This window comes from Lissotriton helveticus, chromosome 4_2, assembly GCF_964261635.1.
Source record: "Lissotriton helveticus chromosome 4_2, aLisHel1.1, whole genome shotgun sequence".
Lineage (NCBI taxonomy): Eukaryota > Metazoa > Chordata > Amphibia > Caudata > Salamandridae > Lissotriton > Lissotriton helveticus.
The window spans coordinates 613,973-632,438 of record NC_136064.1 but is presented as its reverse complement, the minus strand read 5'-3'; positions in this window follow the sequence as shown (position 1 = coordinate 632,438).

Genomic DNA, 18,466 nt, shown 5'->3' with positions numbered 1-18,466 from the left:
TAAAAGAAATGCCGCAAAAAAAGGTTCCTGATACTCTAAAAATGCAACATAATCTTATTAATAAATGTTGTCTAAAAGAATTTCAGGAGACCCAAATCCAAGAACAAAATATCAAAATTACTCCAATTAAAAATGAAAATCAAAACAAGCACATCTGCATTGCAGCTTAATCCTGCAAATAAAATCCAATTGTGAAAATCTATATTAATTAATAGAAAGCAGATTTGCTAACAATATTCTGACATACAATGGCATCCATAACTAAGAGTTACAATTCTTAAAACAACAAAAGGTTAGAAGTTTCGATCAAAGTATAATTCCACCAAGACAGTTACCAAATGTTAACGCATTACAAATTTAAATGCAATTAAAGCATTAAAATACAAAAATAATAAGTACATTTTCTCTTAGATCAACAGTGTTAAAACATCAGTTTGAGCATGTTCAGCAGAATGCATGCAAAAACAATTGGAATTCAGTATAGTCGGACGTTAAGATCCCTAAAAACTTGAAAATACAATTCTTTATTACTAAATTGGACGTTAAGATCTTTAATAGTGTAAAATATAATTCTTTATTACATATATCAAAATGACATTAACATTAAGATATTCAAGCAAAGGTTATAGTCATATGGCAGAACTTGTCTATTATAACGCATCATTCTCCCCTACAGGATTCAAGAATCTCACTGTGTTTTTGTCTGGAAGCCTACTATGATTGAAGTTTTCTATTTTTTTTTGGCTACTTTCCCGGTTTCAGTAGCAAGCGGTATTATAAAGTTGTAAAGGATATAAGGGTAAGTCTTTGAAGACTTAAAGTTTTTTTGAAAGAACGCAAAATATGCAAAAGCTAAAAAATTACTATCATTTCAAAATGAGATTATAGATAGAGTGCAGCCAAGTACTGAACTCTAACATCTTTAGCCCTCGAGAAGGAGCAGAAATAATATATTCCAGGCGTGTGTAAGTAATACTCTGAAATCTGGTGCTGAGTTCATTCCAGGGAATGAAAGGCTGGCTGTGCTCCCGGAGCCTTGGGCCACTTGGCGAATGGCTTCGGTTCTCTGGAGGACAGACTTCGCATTGACACCTGTACACAAACTACATGAAGCTTGCAATTGCTAGTGCCTCACTAGAAATTATTCAGTATTTGAGAGGATCCTTGCTAGGCGACCAAGATACTTTTAGCTGCAGCAAGAACCTGGTTGCCAGCCAATGGGAAATCCTTGCAGATTGTTATTTTTCCTCTGGAAGCATGTTTTTTTAATCGAAGCTGATTGCAGAGAACTATTCCACAGATTTACAACTAATCAACATATCACTATTATTTATGATTGGCTATGAATATGGAGATGTGTGGAAAAATACTTTGCTCCTGCTGGTTGCGTAATTCAGATGAGTGCATTGTAACACCGTCTCCTTTCTCATTTCTCCCACCAGTGCTGTCTGAGTACAAGACACTTTAGCCTACCCGGGGGGCGGAGGGGTATGTTTCGTTACTTACCGGTAATCTCCATTACTCTGATTAAGGTCCTACTCGTCCCAGTCCTTACAAAGTGAGGCAATCCTGCCTCACGACAGGCTAGTTCACAACGCTAATGTTTCTTTTATTTTTATTATATAAGCCCCTCCCACCCACCACCCTGCCTGTTATCAACAAGTCCAGACACAAACACAGTGGGAGGGAACAGGACTGGGACGAAGAGGACCTTAATCGGGGAAATGAAGATTACCGGTAAGTAACGAAACATTACCCCCTCATACATCCTCCTCGTCCCAGTCCTTACAAAATGAGGACATCACAAGCAGAAAAATCATGAAGAAAGAAGCAGGACACCAGGGATCCATGCAAAAGTACAAAACGTTTAATCAAACAAATGATTAAGACACAGCAGTGTTCAAGACGCCAACAGCAAAATTGTCCACCGAGGCATGCAAGACATCAAGGTGATAATGCCGGACAAACGTATGATGGGACTGCCAGGTAGCCGCCTTACAAATTTCATGGATACCAGCCACCTCTACCCAGGAAGGAGACACAGAAGACATCAAACACCCTTGAACCAGAGCTGGAGGAGGCAAACCCACAGACTTATAGGATTGGCAAACCGCTAAACGTACCAATCGACTGATGGTGAAAGTAGACACCTTCTTCCCCTTGGCCACACCCCCACAGGACACGAACAGGGCAGGAGAAAGACGAAACCCCAGGGTTCGCTGGAGGTAAACCTGAAGGGCTCTGTGAAAATCCAAGGTAGAAGGAACAATCGTATCCCCATCCCCAGGCAAATCAGAAAGAACCTACTGCTGCAAATGGAACTTGTAGGAAACTTTAGGAAGAAAAGCTGGGTCAAGCTGCATAACCACCAAGTCCTGCAAGAACTGCAAATAAGGAAAGGAAACAAGCAAAGCACCCAACTAACCCAACCGCCTAGCAGAGGTGATGGCCAACAGAAACGTCACTTTATCAGACAACCACAACAAATCAGCATTCAAAAAAGGCTCAAAAGAGGGCAACTGCAGGCCCCTCAGATCAGTTGCAAATCCCAAGAAGGCACAATCAAGGGAGTGGCTGGATGACGAAGCTGGAAACTCCACAGAAGCCGCCTCACCAAAGGAGCAATACCAGCCAAGGAGGCACCTGGGCCCCTACATGCCCGAACCATAGCCCGCTAAGCAGACAAATTAGAAGGGGAAAGCTCTTTCAAAAACCCATTTTGAAGGAAATTAAGAATAGAAGCTGGATTCCCAACCACAGGATCCACACCATGAGATGTGCACCAAGAGACAAAAGAACTGCAATGCTTACCATAGCTCTTAAGGGTAGTAGGTAGATGTGACAGCTGGATATCACAGGCCACCAAAGAAGAACAACACAAAGACTCCAACTTTAAACGTTCAAGAGCCAGACTGTCAGATTTAACTGACAAAGACGAGGCAAGGACAGAAGAGGAAACTGAAGGGGTGACGGGACCACGGGAAGCCGGACAAACCTGCCCCTGGCCAGCTGAATCAACAGCGGAAACCAAAGGAGGCGAGGCCAAAAAGGAGCAATCAAGAGCACAAACACCCTCTGCCCCCGAATCTTCTGTAGCACCCTTGGGAGGAGAGGAATCGGAGGTAAGGCAAACAGAAGGCCTGTCTGCCAAGGAATCGAGAGGGCATACACCACCCAAGCCTGAGGGCAAACCACTCCGGAATATAACCGAGAGAGAAGAGAGTTATGAGGGGAAGCAAAAATATCAATCCAGGGCACCCCGAACTGAAGACAAAGGTCCCGTAACGGAGTAACTGAGATGAAACAGGACAAAGGATGCAAGGGTGCGGCTCAGGTGGTCCGCATGAAAGGTCAGGTGACCATGAATGTAAACTGCCCTCAATGCCAACAGGTGAGACTCATGGAAGCCAGCAGATTCAGAGAGGCACTCCGGGTCCCCCCTGACAGGTCAAGTAACCGCGAGCCACCTGATTGTCGGTACGAACCAACAGATTCACCCCATGGAGGGAAACCTGAAAGAACAGCATCACCTGCCAAATGGCCACCAATTCCCTCCAATTCGAGGTATGGACCCTGTCCATCCGAGACCACTGACCCTTGGCCTCCAAGGACCACAACGTAGCCCCCCACCCCAAAGACTAGCGCTGGACGTGAACAAGAGGGGAGTAGGAAACTAAAAGCGGCCCCCCTTTTCCAGATTGGGAGTGCAAAGTCACCAGCCCAAGTCCTAAACAAGAACTGGGGAGAGAGGAACCAGAGAGTTGTTACCTGCACAGGAAGGGTCCCAATGAGACAACAGGTGATTCACCAAAGGCTTGAGGTGCAGATGAGCCCAGGGAACCACAGCCGTGGTTGCCGCGATCAACCCCTGGACCCGCAACCAAACCGGAGCCGGAGCAGATGGGCAACTCAGCAGGTCCCACAAAAGAAGCTGTAGGGCAGAGATCTGAGCAGGAGGGAGAAACACTGCCCCCAACCAGGTGTCAAAAAATCCCCCAATAAACTGAAGTCTCTGAACTGGGACCAGACAAGATTTCACCAGATTCAGCTTGATTACCAGACCCTGGAACATGGCCATCATCGCCACCACTGCCAGAAGAACCTTAGGAAGGGCGGAAGCAGAGATCAAGCAATCATCAATATAGGAAAACACAGAGAAACCCTGAAGCTCTACGCCCCCACAGCAGGAGCCAATATCTTGGTGACAGTCCGGGGAGCAGTAGAGAGGCCGAAAGGGAAATCCCAAACTTGGTAATGGACCTGAGAAGAAAAAGCACCCTGAAATCCTTGCATATGGAAAAAGGACTTCTTTTTCTGCACACTCTGAAAAGGTTTCAACAACTTATTCTCCTCCAGAGACCGCGGCACCATAGTGTTCAAATCATCCCCAAATATCCTTGGACCATCAAAAGGCAGTTTATGAATCAAGGCTTTCTGAGCAGCGTCAAGATGCCTAGGTTTTGTCCAAATAGATCTCCTACCGGCCACTGCTGCCCCGGTAGCAGAGGAGAAGGCCCAAAGAGTATCAAAAGTCACATTGGACAAAAACTTTGCCAAGACCTCCACCTGTGCCTAGGTAGGAGTGGGATCCCCCTGATCCTGAAGACAACCAAACAACGTCTCAAACTCCTTGATAAGGACCTGCGAGGCATAGGCAGAGTAAGTGCTAGCTCTGACCCCAAAACGAGAAGCAGCATAAGAACGCTTCAAAGCGGCCTCCACCTTCCTCTCAACCGGGTCAGCAAGGGAAGCCTCCTCCGAAGACAAACAAGAAGCCATGAAGGACAAAATAGAATTGACATTAGGAACTTGAGGAAACTGGGAATCAAACACCGCCAGGCAATATCTTTTCCCCAAAAAGCGAGGAATACCCTGCATGTCGACCTCAAGCCATTCCTTAGCCAGAATGTCCTTAATGACATCATGAAAGGGCAGGTCATCCACCACCGAGGTACTACACTGGGAGTAAAAGCCATCATCTGGCAAGGACTTAGGATCAAACCCCAGCACCTCAGGAATATGGACCAACATTACTGAAAAAACCTTCTCCTGAATGTATACTTCCCCTTAGGGCCGTGGTTCCCCAACTGTGCGCCTCGGCACCCGGTGTGCCGTAATGAGGTGCCAGGGGCGCCGCGCACAGTCTAGGGTGACCAACCGTCCTGTAATTTTGGCCCTCACAGGGAGCAGCGCTGCTCCCTGTGAGAGGCCTCACACCTCCTGATGGAGCCCCCTCGCACTCCTCCTGGGGCACAAGAGCAGCCCCTCCCGCCCATTGAAATTCTGTATGGGGCTGATTGCCACATACAGAATGACAATGGGGCAGTCTGGAGTATGGCAGCATGTAGAGGCCTCCTCCTTGCTCAGGATACAGCAGGGCATTCTGTTAGAAAAAAAAGCAAAACGCCCAAGCTGCAACGTGAGCGAACATTACATTTAAAGAAGCATGAAAAACAAGTTAATAAAAAGAACGGGCTATCGTTCTTTGTTCTTTCTCTGTCTCGTCATTTTAGAACTGAAGTATTTTCAATATTAGATTCAAAGCCATGGTTGCTGCTTTTTTATTTTACGGAACTAGCAACCATTGACAAAGCCAATAGTCCTGGCTTGTTGTTGGTGTAATGATACTTGCTGTATTATATATCTGGATGCAGTGACAGAAACAACATAATACAAGTCAGGCACAACCCTATGCTAAGCGCAGATTTTTTGCCTAGGTGTTTTAAACTACACTCTTAATTACATCCAACACCCCCTTTGAAGAGACCCCCCAGTTTTTTTTACACCACTTAAAGCCCTGGAAACACCACCATGTTACAGACACCTCACATCCTGGCACTGTGCATCACGTGTGACTCATGACTTCTACGTTTTCAGTCTGCCTATGTGCAGGAGTATAGTGAACCCTTTCCCCCCACCCCCTCCCCCCTTGCTGTACTTCGTTCTTGATAGGCCTCTTCTGTTTGCAACTCTGCAGACAAAGGCTCAGCTCATGTGAAAAGGTGGGTGAGTAAATAAGTGAAGGAATGTCTGAATGGCTGGATGGATTACTGAAAGGATGAATGGATGAATGAATAGATAATGAAAGAAAGGATGGATGAGCAAATGAGTGGATGTATGGATGAGAGAAAAGGTAAATAGATGGATGAATGGGTGGAAGGATGGATGGATGGGTAAAAGGGCGGATGGGTGTGTGACAGGATGGATGGATGAGTGAAAGGGCAGCTGATGAGCGAGTAAATTGGTGGATGGGTGTGTGAAAGGATAGATGGATGGATGAATGAAAGGGTAGATGATGGGCAAGTAAATGGGTGGATGGATGAATTGATAAGTGAAATGGTGAATGGATGGATGAGTGAAAGGGTGGGTGTAAGGATTGATGAGTGAGTGAAAGGGGGTTTTATCGATAAAAGGATGGATAGATGAGTGAAGTGAAAGATGAGATTAATAATTCAAGCATTCCAACCATTATAATACCTTAATTGCATCCCAATTACTTTAAGGAAGACAACAGGAAGTACATACCCCCCACCCACCCACCGGTAAAAAAATGGTGGGGAGCCACGGCCAACTGCCGGTTAGGTCAAGGGAGCCACAGGTCAAAAATGTTTGGGAACCACTGCCTTAGGGGAATTGTCCATATCCTCATCCTCTTCCACCTTAGATTTTTTGGCAGAAGGCTCAAGCAGTGCAGCCTGCGCAGCAGAATTAATGAATTCCTGCAAATTGGACCTGGAAATCCTCATCCCCCATGGCTGTAGCAGGAGGTACAAATACCACACAGGAACCAACAGAACAAACCAGGAAGTGCCCTGCAACTCCCCCTAAATACCGCCTTCAGGCAACCAAGTCTCAACCCACAAAAGACTTGAATCGCCAACAGGCCCACTGCCTCCCCCACAGCCACAGAAACAGAGATCATGGCAGCAGGAGCCAGTTGCTGCTGAAAAATCTCATTTACAACAAGGGGTGGTGATGGACAGAGTCTCTGAATTAAGCAGAATACTCTCACCCAGTCAAGAGATCAGGGCTAGATCCAACACCGTTTTTTAGCTCATTGCACCATTCCAGTTTCAGAACCTGGCTGTATGCAAATTAGTCTGTCCCTGGCCCAGTGCATCATGGGAACAGGGCAGACCAGACTACAAAAGCCAATTCTTACACTGGGAAGGAAACAAGCTTCCGGGGACCGGTTTCTGGCATTTCAGCCGTCTTCGGCCCGGCTTGCTTGAATCCTGATGGTGCAATGAGCAAGGGACTCACATCTGAGTATACCCTTCCACGCTTAGGGTGGACAAAATTATTTACAACAAGGGGTGGTGATGGACAGAGTCTCTGAATTAAGCAGAATACTCTCACCCAGTCAAGAGATCAGGGCTAGATCCATCACCGTTTTTTAGCTCATTGCACCATCCCAGTTTCAGAACCTGGCTGTATGCAAATTAGTCTGTCCCTGGCCCAGTGCATCATGGGAACAGGGCAGACCAGACTACAAAAGCCAATTCTTACACTGGGAAGGAAACAAGCTTCCGGGGACCGGTTTCTGGCATTTCAGCCGTCTTCGGCCTAGCTTGCTTGAATCCTGATGGTGCAATGAGCAAGGGACTCACATCTGAGTATACCCTTCCACGCTTAGGGTGGACAAAATTATTTACAACAAGGGGTGGTGATGGACAGAGTCTCTGAATTAAGCAGAATACTCTCACCCAGTCAAGAGATCAGGGCTAGATCCAACACCGTTTTTTAGCTCATTGCACCATCCCAGTTTCAGAACCTGGCTGTATGCAAATTAGTCTGTCCCTGGCCCAGTGCATCATGGGAACAGGGCAGACCAGACTACAAAAGCCAATTCTTACACTGGGAAGGAAACAAGCTTCCGGGGACCGGTTTCTGGCATTTCAGCCGTCTTCGGCCCGGCTTGCTTGAATCCTGATGGTGCAATGAGCAAGGGACTCACATCTGAGTAAACCCTTCCACGCTTAGGGTGGACAAAATTATTTACAACAAGGGGTGGTGATGGACAGAGTCTCTGAATTAAGCAGAATACTCTCACCCAGTCAAGAGATCAGGGCTAGATCCAACACCGTTTTTTAGCTCATTGCACCATCCCAGTTTCAGAACCTGGCTGTATGCAAATTAGTCTGTCCCTGGCCCAGTGTATCATGGGAACAGGGCAGACCAGACTACAAAAGCCAATTCTTACACTGGGAAGGAAACAAGCTTCCGGGGACCGGTTTCTGGCATTTCAGCCGTCTTCGGCCCGGCTTGCTTGAATCCTGATGGTGCAATGAGCAAGGGACTCACATCTGAGTATACCCTTCCACGCTTAGGGTGGACAAAATTATTTACAACAAGGGGTGGTGATGGACAGAGTCTCTGAATTAAGCAGAATACTCTCACCCAGTCAAGAGATCAGGGCTAGATCCATCACCGTTTTTTAGCTCATTGCACCATCCCAGTTTCAGAACCTGGCTGTATGCAAATTAGTCTGTCCCTGGCCCAGTGCATCATGGGAACAGGGCAGACCAGACTACAAAAGCCAATTCTTACACTGGGAAGGAAACAAGCTTCCGGGGACCGGTTTCTGGCATTTCAGCCGTCTTCGGCCTAGCTTGCTTGAATCCTGATGGTGCAATGAGCAAGGGACTCACATCTGAGTATACCCTTCCACGCTTAGGGTGGACAAAATTATTTACAACAAGGGGTGGTGATGGACAGAGTCTCTGAATTAAGCAGAATACTCTCACCCAGTCAAGAGATCAGGGCTAGATCCAACACCGTTTTTTAGCTCATTGCACCATCCCAGTTTCAGAACCTGGCTGTATGCAAATTAGTCTGTCCCTGGCCCAGTGCATCATGGGAACAGGGCAGACCAGACTACAAAAGCCAATTCTTACACTGGGAAGGAAACAAGCTTCCGGGGACCGGTTTCTGGCATTTCAGCCGTCTTCGGCCCGGCTTGCTTGAATCCTGATGGTGCAATGAGCAAGGGACTCACATCTGAGTAAACCCTTCCACGCTTAGGGTGGACAAAATTATTTACAACAAGGGGTGGTGATGGACAGAGTCTCTGAATTAAGCAGAATACTCTCACCCAGTCAAGAGATCAGGGCTAGATCCAACACCGTTTTTTAGCTCATTGCACCATCCCAGTTTCAGAACCTGGCTGTATGCAAATTAGTCTGTCCCTGGCCCAGTGCATCATGGGAACAGGGCAGACCAGACTACAAAAGCCAATTCTTACACTGGGAAGGAAACAAGCTTCCGGGGACCGGTTTCTGGCATTTCAGCCGTCTTCGGCCCGGCTTGCTTGAATCCTGATGGTGCAATGAGCAAGGGACTCACATCTGAGTATACCCTTCCAACCTTAGGGTGGACAAAATTATTTACAACAAGGGGTGGTGATGGACAGAGTCTCTGAATTAAGCTGAATACTCTCACCCAGTCAAGAGATCAGGGCTAGATCCAACACCGTTTTTTAGCTGATTGCACCATCCCAGTTTCATAACCTGGCTGTATGCAAATTAGTCTGTCCCTGGCCCAGTGCATCATGGGAACAGGGCAGACCAGACTACAAAAGCCAATTCTTACACTGGGAAGGAAACAAGCTTCCGGGGACCGGTTTCTGGCATTTCAGCCGTCTTCGGCCCGGCTTGCTTGAATCCTGATGGTGCAATGAGCAAGGGACTCACATCTGAGTATACCCTTCCAACCTTAGGGTGGACAAAATTATTTACAACAAGGGGTGGTGATGGACAGAGTCTCTGAATTAAGCTGAATACTCTCACCCAGTCAAGAGATCAGGGCTAGATCCAACACCGTTTTTTAGCTCATTGCACCATCCCAGTTTCAGAACCTGGCTGTATGCAAATTAGTCTGTCCCTGGCCCAGTGCATCATGGGAACAGGGCAGACCAGACTACAAAAGCCAATTCTTACACTGGGAAGGAAACAAGCTTCCGGGGACCGGTTTCTGGCATTTCAGCCGTCTTCGGCCCGGCTTGCTTGAATCCTGATGGTGCAATGAGCAAGGGACTCACACCCCCTTTTTCTGAATCGTTTTTGGCCACTATAGTGTGGCAGGGTATACTCAGACATGAGTCCCTTGCTCACTGCTCCATCAGGATTCAAGCAAGCCGGGCCGACGAGGCTGAAATGCCAGAAACCGGTCCCCGGTAGCTTGTATCCTTTCTGGTGAAGAATTGGCTTGGTAGTTTGGTCTGCCCTGTTCCCATGATGCACTGGGCCAGGGACAGACTAATTTGCATATAGCCAGGTTCTGAGCTGGGATGGGGCAGTGAGCTAAATAACGGTGATGGATCAAGCCCTGATCTTTGGACTGGGTAAGAGTGGTCTGCTTAATTCAGACACTCTGTTCATCACCACCCCCTTTTTCTGAATCGTTTTTGGCCACTATAGGTGTGGCAGGGTATACTCAGACATGAGTCCCTTGCTCACTGCTCCATCAGGATTCAAGCAAGCCGGGCCGACGAGGCTGAAATGCCAGAAACCGGTCCCCGGTAGCTTGTATCCTTTCTGGTGAAGAATTGGCTTGGTAGTTTGGTCTGCCCTGTTCCCATGATGCACTGGGCCAGGGACAGACTAATTTGCATATAGCCAGGTTCTGAGCTGGGATGGGGCAGTGAGCTAAATAACGGTGATGGATCAAGCCCTGATCTTTGGACTGGGTAAGAGTGGTCTGCTTAATTCAGACACTCTGTTCATCACCACCCCCTTTTTCTGAATCGTTTTTGGCCACTATAGGTGTGGCAGGGTATACTCAGACATGAGTCCCTTGCTCACTGCTCCATCAGGATTCAAGCAAGCCGGGCCGACGAGGCTGAAATGCCAGAAACCGGTCCCCGGTAGCTTGTATCCTTTCTGGTGAAGAATTGGCTTGGTAGTTTGGTCTGCCCTGTTCCCATGATGCACTGGGCCAGGGACAGACTAATTTGCATATAGCCAGGTTCTGAGCTGGGATGGGGCAGTGAGCTAAATAACGGTGATGGATCAAGCCCTGATCTTTGGACTGGGTAAGAGTGGTCTGCTTAATTCAGACACTCTGTTCATCACCACCCCCTTTTTCTGAATCGTTTTTGGCCACTATAGGTGTGGCAGGGTATACTCAGACATGAGTCCCTTGCTCACTGCTCCATCAGGATTCAAGCAAGCCGGGCCGACGAGGCTGAAATGCCAGAAACCGGTCCCCGGTAGCTTGTATCCTTTCTGGTGAAGAATTGGCTTGGTAGTTTGGTCTGCCCTGTTCCCATGATGCACTGGGCCAGGGACAGACTAATTTGCATATAGCCAGGTTCTGAGCTGGGATGGGGCAGTGAGCTAAATAACGGTGATGGATCAAGCCCTGATCTTTGGACTGGGTAAGAGTGGTCTGCTTAATTCAGACACTCTGTTCATCACCACCCCCTTTTTCTGAATCGTTTTTGGCCACTATAGGTGTGGCAGGGTATACTCAGACATGAGTCCCTTGCTCACTGCTCCATCAGGATTCAAGCAAGCCGGGCCTACGAGGCTGAAATGCCAGAAACCGGTCCCCGGTAGCTTGTATCCTTTCTGGTGAAGAATTGGCTTGGTAGTTTGGTCTGCCCTGTTCCCATGATGCACTGGGCCAGGGACAGACTAATTTGCATATAGCCAGGTTCTGAGCTGGGATGGGGCAGTGAGCTAAATAACGGTGATGGATCAAGCCCTGATCTTTGGACTGGGTAAGAGTGGTCTGCTTAATTCAGACACTCTGTTCATCGCCACCCCCTTTTTCTGAATCGTTTTTGGCCACTATAGGTGTGGCAGGGTATACTCAGACATGAGTCCCTTGCTCACTGCTCCATCAGGATTCAAGCAAGCCGGGCCGACGAGGCTGAAATGCCAGAAACCGGTCCCCGGTAGCTTGTATCCTTTCTGGTGAAGAATTGGCTTGGTAGTTTGGTCTGCCCTGTTCCCATGATGCACTGGGCCAGGGACAGACTAATTTGCATATAGCCAGGTTCTGAGCTGGGATGGGGCAGTGAGCTAAATAACGGTGATGGATCAAGCCCTGATCTTTGGACTGGGTAAGAGTGGTCTGCTTAATTCAGACACTCTGTTCATCACCACCCTCTTTTTCTGAATCGTTTTTGGCCACTATAGGTGTGGCAGGGTATACTCAGAAGACATGAGTCCCTTGCTCACTGCTCCATCAGGATTCAAGCAAGCCGGGCCTACGAGGCTGAAATGCCAGAAACCGGTCCCCGGTAGCTTGTATCCTTTCTGGTGAAGAATTGGCTTGGTAGTTTGGTCTGCCCTGTTCCCATGATGCACTGGGCCAGGGACAGACTAATTTGCATATAGCCAGGTTCTGAGCTGGGATGGGGCAGTGAGCTAAATAATGGTGATGGATCAAGCCCTGATCTTTGGACTGGGTAAGAGTGGTCTGCTTAATTCAGACACTCTGTTCATCACCACCCCCTTTTTCTGAATCGCTGAAAAATCTCAGCACCGGAACGACCCGCAAACAGAACGCACAGAAAAGCTCCCCAGCCATGCACAGGGAGGGCGTTCAGTTAACGGAGTAGAGACGCGACTGACCGGAACACCAGTAAGGTTCGCGTCCAACAAAATAAAGATAGCATTAAAAAAAACTCACTGTACAAGAGTACCGCTGCACAAAACGGCAGCAACAGGAACGCATATGGATTAGTGTGACGGGGTGGGTCACCGGGAGCCCCTAGAGGGGGGTCAGACCACGGACTGGTGGTCCGACCCCGCTATCTCACCTGACTCCATTCCCTCTCTGCAGCACCATCGCCAGGACGTAGATGAGGACTGGAGATCGGGAGACCCTGAGTACTGGTGGCCGACGTCGGACCGAAGCGAACCCTGTTCCTTTAAGGACTTGGATCCAGCACAGGTAGCCCCACCCCTAGAGAGTGACGCGCCAGAGTCAAAAGGAGCCCGGATTAAGGAAGCGACGGACGGCGTTTCCCGAGAGGCAAGGAGAGACGGAGAGTATCGTGTGAGCAGTGACTACGAGGAGCCGGAGACCATCCCGACGAGAGGAGAGGAGACGGTGAAGCCAGGAGGCCAACGGAACTGCGACTCGCCCCGCCACGTTCCCACGGGAGGAGCATGGCTCCAACAGATACGGGGCCGTGTGGCGGGTTGGATGGGACATAGAGTCCCGCCTGTTGTAGAGTAACTGTACAGACCCGTGTAAAGCTCGCCCTTTTGATCAACCCCCCCTCACGAGCACTTCCTCACGTTAGCCGCTCTGTACATAATAACACCTGTCACTGGTTTTCCCTCACTCCCGGTCCCTTACCATGTATACCCCTACTCGGTCCTAATACGTCCTCTGTCTTCTTCTCTTGCATACGGTGACCCCTGGCCGTGAGGGCGAACAGAAACATCTTCAGAGGCAAACTGGATCCACCCCGCACCCCAGCATATGATCCAGCCGCGTTCGCCAGAGAACGCATCACCAGCCGGAGGAGAAAGACTTATACCCAAATAAAGCCTTCCTTGAAAAGTCTTTACAAGTTCTCTGCCTCTCCTTCATTCGAACTACCAGCTAGGGTAGAAGAGGATAGCGTAAACCCCGAGTCCCCAGGCACCCCGGGATAATTAGCTAACACCAACGCTCTGACCGCCGTGCCGGACAAGAAAAAAACAAGAATGGCGGTTGGTGGGAGGGGCTTATATAATAAAAATAAAAGAAACACTAGCATTGTGAAGTAGCCTGTCGAGAGGCAGGATTGCCTCACTGTAAAGACTAGGACGAGGAGGACATTTGAGGGTGTAATGCATATCTTAAAGGTGCTTGTTGGTTGAAATGCTGGAGTGCTAGAGCTGGAGTTCCATGCAAGTACTTGTGCATTATATGGTCAAATCTTCTGAGAGTTTGACTGACGATTCAGTTGACCATTTTGTGAGAGAAGCTTTAAAAATGGAACACGCCCATATGGCTTTGCGTATTATTCAGTAGTTTTGGTGTGCAGTTGGATGTGCGTTCCCTAATACTCATGCATCTGCTTTCTGGTGTCCTCTAAACTCAGTGCTGCATTTTGTAAGTGACTGTGTGCAAGTACCCTGAAACCACTCCAGGCACCCATCTGTTCATCTGATAAATCAGCGCAGCGGTACCAGTAAGACATGGCCAGCTGCAAATCTAACAGATAGTGTGCTCAAGAAAATCCAGGTAATTGGAATTGTTTCGGATAAATCTCTTGCGTGAATTGTGTTTTTTTCATAATTACATGAAAGTCATTGTGAATACTAAAACTACAACCTTTTGGATGTTGTTTTGTATCAAACTAGATTGGAGTTATATTTTCAAAGGTATGTTTACTTTTAACACAAAGTCAGAAGAAAGAATACATTCTGGAAAATACCAACTTTTATTAGATAACTCTTAAAGTTGAATGATAATACCCAAAGACATTGCAAGGTGAATTGTAACCAGTATCAAACTTGACTATTATCATCTAAATGCTTATTGAGTAGACGAAATGTCAAGGACATTCTCATATTGAACTCTTGCTTATATTTTCCCATGCACCAGAGTTTTGAAGAGCGAGATTGTTAAGAGGATGAGTTTTGTTACAGGTAAAAGAGTAGCGAGCAGATTTAAAACAAAGCAAATGGTAATAATTTGTAGGATTACTGATTCTAGTATAATTTCACTTCAGGTCTCCTTCCCCGCAGTTCTTTACCTAAAAACCCATCCCCTCCTCTGGCCACTCCAAACCTCTGTATACTTAGTGCTGTCTGAAGGTAGGCACTTTGAAGAAAGGCATCTTAAAGGTAGACATCTTCAGGGTAGGTATCTTGAAGGTAGGCATATTGAAGGTAGGCATATTGAAAGTAGGCATCTTGAAGGTAGGCATCTTGAAGGTAGGAATCTTAGAGTTAGGTATCTTGAGGGTAGGCATCTTGAGGATAGGCATTTTGAAGGTAGGGATCTTGAGGGTCCTGGATTTAACAGGTGTCAGTAGTAAAGCCACCAGCAATTGATGTGCTGTTTCTAATATCTCAAGGATATCCCTGTCCCCCCCAAATCTTAGTGTTTCCAAAACCTGATCGAGTAAATAGCAAATCATATTATAAAGCGCTCTAATACCCTCTTGGGTCAAGTAGCGCAATATAAAACTTTATAAATAAATAAAATAAATAAATATTATATTGTTATACAAACAATATAGAAAGAAACCAAAAAATACACCCCTCCATACAGCAGCGGAAAAACAAGGTGCCCAAACGCTACTCCTCTGTAATTTCCTAACCATAAAACAACTGACCAATAAGTTGTATCATTGCTGCACTCTTAGAGCTATGTTATTTTAACTAAATAAAGTGCATCAACTTATACCCAGAGGTATATCTCAGCATTTGTGAAGACGTCTTTGGGCTGCCCACGTGGGGTAAGGGATGAAGCAAGGATTTTTTGTGCACCCTAGCTGATGTTTCGATTGCCACCTATCCTACATTCCCCCCTGCAGTACACTCATATTTTAAGTTTCTAGGATTATTCAAATGCCCTCTTCTTGGTAGTGCCCTAGGCGGCATTGCCAATTCATGCGGTATAGCCCCGGCCCAGAGTTTTATATAAATATCACGTAACATATTACCTGTGTTGTGCTTATCATGCATCTCTTTATTTGGCCAGCTTACACACCAGTTTGTCCCTTCTTACTGACTGCAGAGTGTCACTGAAAACATCCACCACAGTGGTAAATATTGAAAGACCCTTACTACAAGGGCCTGATAGAGTGCGCCAGCCACGGTCAGTGTGGGCCAAGGCAAGTAAAAGAAAGAAATGACAAGTGACAAAATATGCAGAACTCCAAATATGAAGAAACACCACAAAGACACATTCCCTAGGCACAAGAATTAATGGAACCAGACATGAGACTCGTGGAGATTGACCAGAGGAGGGACGCGGACCACCAACAGATACACAGGGAGATCACAATCACCCCCTCTTTCTACTCCTCCTTCAGTCCTTTTAATCATTCTGTTTCTGGTTTTCAAAAGATGGTGAAGGAAGCACAGCATCCGCCCTCTTCCTCTTTCCAGTACTTGGAACACCTATCTCCATCTTCCCCCTGAACCCTAGTGCTGGGCTGGAGTCCATCACTCCTCAGTCTGTGGCCTCATTTCTTGGCTCTTGTTTTGGATCTTGATGGACTACACAAGCTCTCTTAATGTGGCCACCTTCTAACTAGACTAAGTAGCTGCACATAGCATTTCCATCTTTAACCTCTTCCATGCTGGTGACGGAACCGCTCCGTCACCAGCCTCGGTCACGCTGTGCTGGTGATGGAGCTGTTCCGTCATGGCCCGCTCGGCACGCCTGCGCGGCGCTGATTTCGCTCCTGGCGGCGTGTTATATTGAGCGGGCAGGGCCATGACAGAACCGCTCCGTCACAAGCACAGCGTGCCAGAGGCTTGTGATGGAGCGGTTCCGTCACGAGCATAGGAGCGCCGCGCTGCCCCCCCTCCCCCCTAGCGCTGCGGCGGAATTGCCGCCGCAGCGAAGGTGCTAACTAGAAAATACTTTGTCTTTTCGCTGCAAGGGGTTTCCAACCAATACCATAAGATGTTAATTGTAGGTGTTCATGCTCGATGTTTTAAGGAGGCTGCAGTTTGAAAATACATGTAACAAACACAAATGCTACTTCCTCGTGTTTATGTTGCTCCTTTTTTATTAATCTTGTATGGGACTTCCGACTTAGATCTCCTAGCAGCATACTTTGTCTAAATACCTTTTTATTCCTTACCAGGTGTATGAACTGAATCCTGGCAAGATTTCTGGTCAATCAGTCCTATTTCAGAGGACTGCTGAATTTCTTTTTTTTTTATTGTCCTCATTCCTAAATAAGCAGATTGTCCTTAAACGGATATAGGCACCTTCCGAATTCCCTCAGAGGGAGGCCACGGTCTCGCCTGTGTCGCTGCCACCTCCAGGGTTCCCAGAATAGCCAACCATTGGACTATTGGAAAAAGGCGGAATGAGTTTAACTCCACTTCCCCCAAATTCGATCATCTTCCCATGAATCTAGCTTATTTAATAATCATTGGACTTTATTGAAATGATGTATTGTCAAGTTTGTCAAGCCATTTGTCCCATGGCAGCTAAAATCTAGTTTTTTTTTTCTGAAAAGCAAGAGTGATCCAACTTACATACCCTTTTAACTGAGGCAACCCACTCAAAACATAGTGGAGGCTGAGAAGAGACCCATTCTAAACAAATTTCTCTCCTTGCCAAAAGTGTTAAAAAATAACAATGAAGATTGGAGTTTATAGAAATTATTAGTTGTACTTTTCTCTAAAACAACTCCAAAAATACCCAAAGCTGGGCTTACCTCAATTTCTTGGCCCAGAATCTCTGACAAGGTCTTACCAACATCACGCCATAAACTCTGGATCCGAGAACACAGCAGATCGTCCACATTTTCCAGTCCACACTTCAAACAGGGCTTCACATCTCCACCTCCCAGCTTTGCTAATCTCTTGGTGGTCCAGTATGCCCTGTGAAGTGTAAACAAATTATTTCTTCTAAGGGGGGAGCAGCGTTAACAACACTCCATAAAGTGCGTATCGAGACTTGCCATAAAGAAGTTATGTCGATCGATGGTAGGTCTCTTCTCCAGGGCTCCTCCATCGGCATTGGTGAGGGCTCCCCTTTCACTAACAGCCAGTACCATTTGGAAACTTCTCTGCATTGGTTTAGCAGACCCAAGAGGATATTCTCATGTCCATACTCATCACCCCCATCTAGAGGACTGCTGAATTTCCTCACCAGGATATGTCCCTAGTAGTAATTTGGTCACCAAAGGTAAGTATGCCTTGATGTCTTATGAAATGCCCTTCCTTCAGGAATCACCTTGTGCAGGTGGTCCTCCAAGTCACTCCTGTAGTTCTGTGTGTTTCCCTCTCCTCTTTCCCCTCTTACCTTCATATTTCACTGCTGTTGTCTTTGGCAAGGGATTAATTCTAGGTTCTGTATCTTAGTGAGATGAAGATCATTGATTTGGCTCCTAGTATGTCTTTTTGTGCTGCACCCTTAGTGATTGTGGTATAAATTCATATACCGCCAGGGCAAACCATTAGCAGATGGTAGTGTACAAGTAGAGGCACTGTTGAATACCTACTGGACAGGGAACTGTTGAGCAAGAGAATCAAGAGGATACCCCTAAGGGAAAAGAGTGAACTTCCAGTAAAGTGTGAACATGCCCAGGGGTGTCTTCCCCCTTTAAACTCATCTCTCCTATGAGATCACAAGTGATTTCCTTAAATATCAGTAGAAAGTGCTGCCCTCATTGAGATAACTTATTTCCAGGACTCACCTGTTGCAAGTTATGTATTGGAGCCAGCGTTAGCGTTGGTGGGGCCCGTCGCAACAATGTTTGTTGGCGCCCCACCCATGACCTCCTTCACAGATTTCCTCACTGCCACCCTTCAAGGGTGCCCCT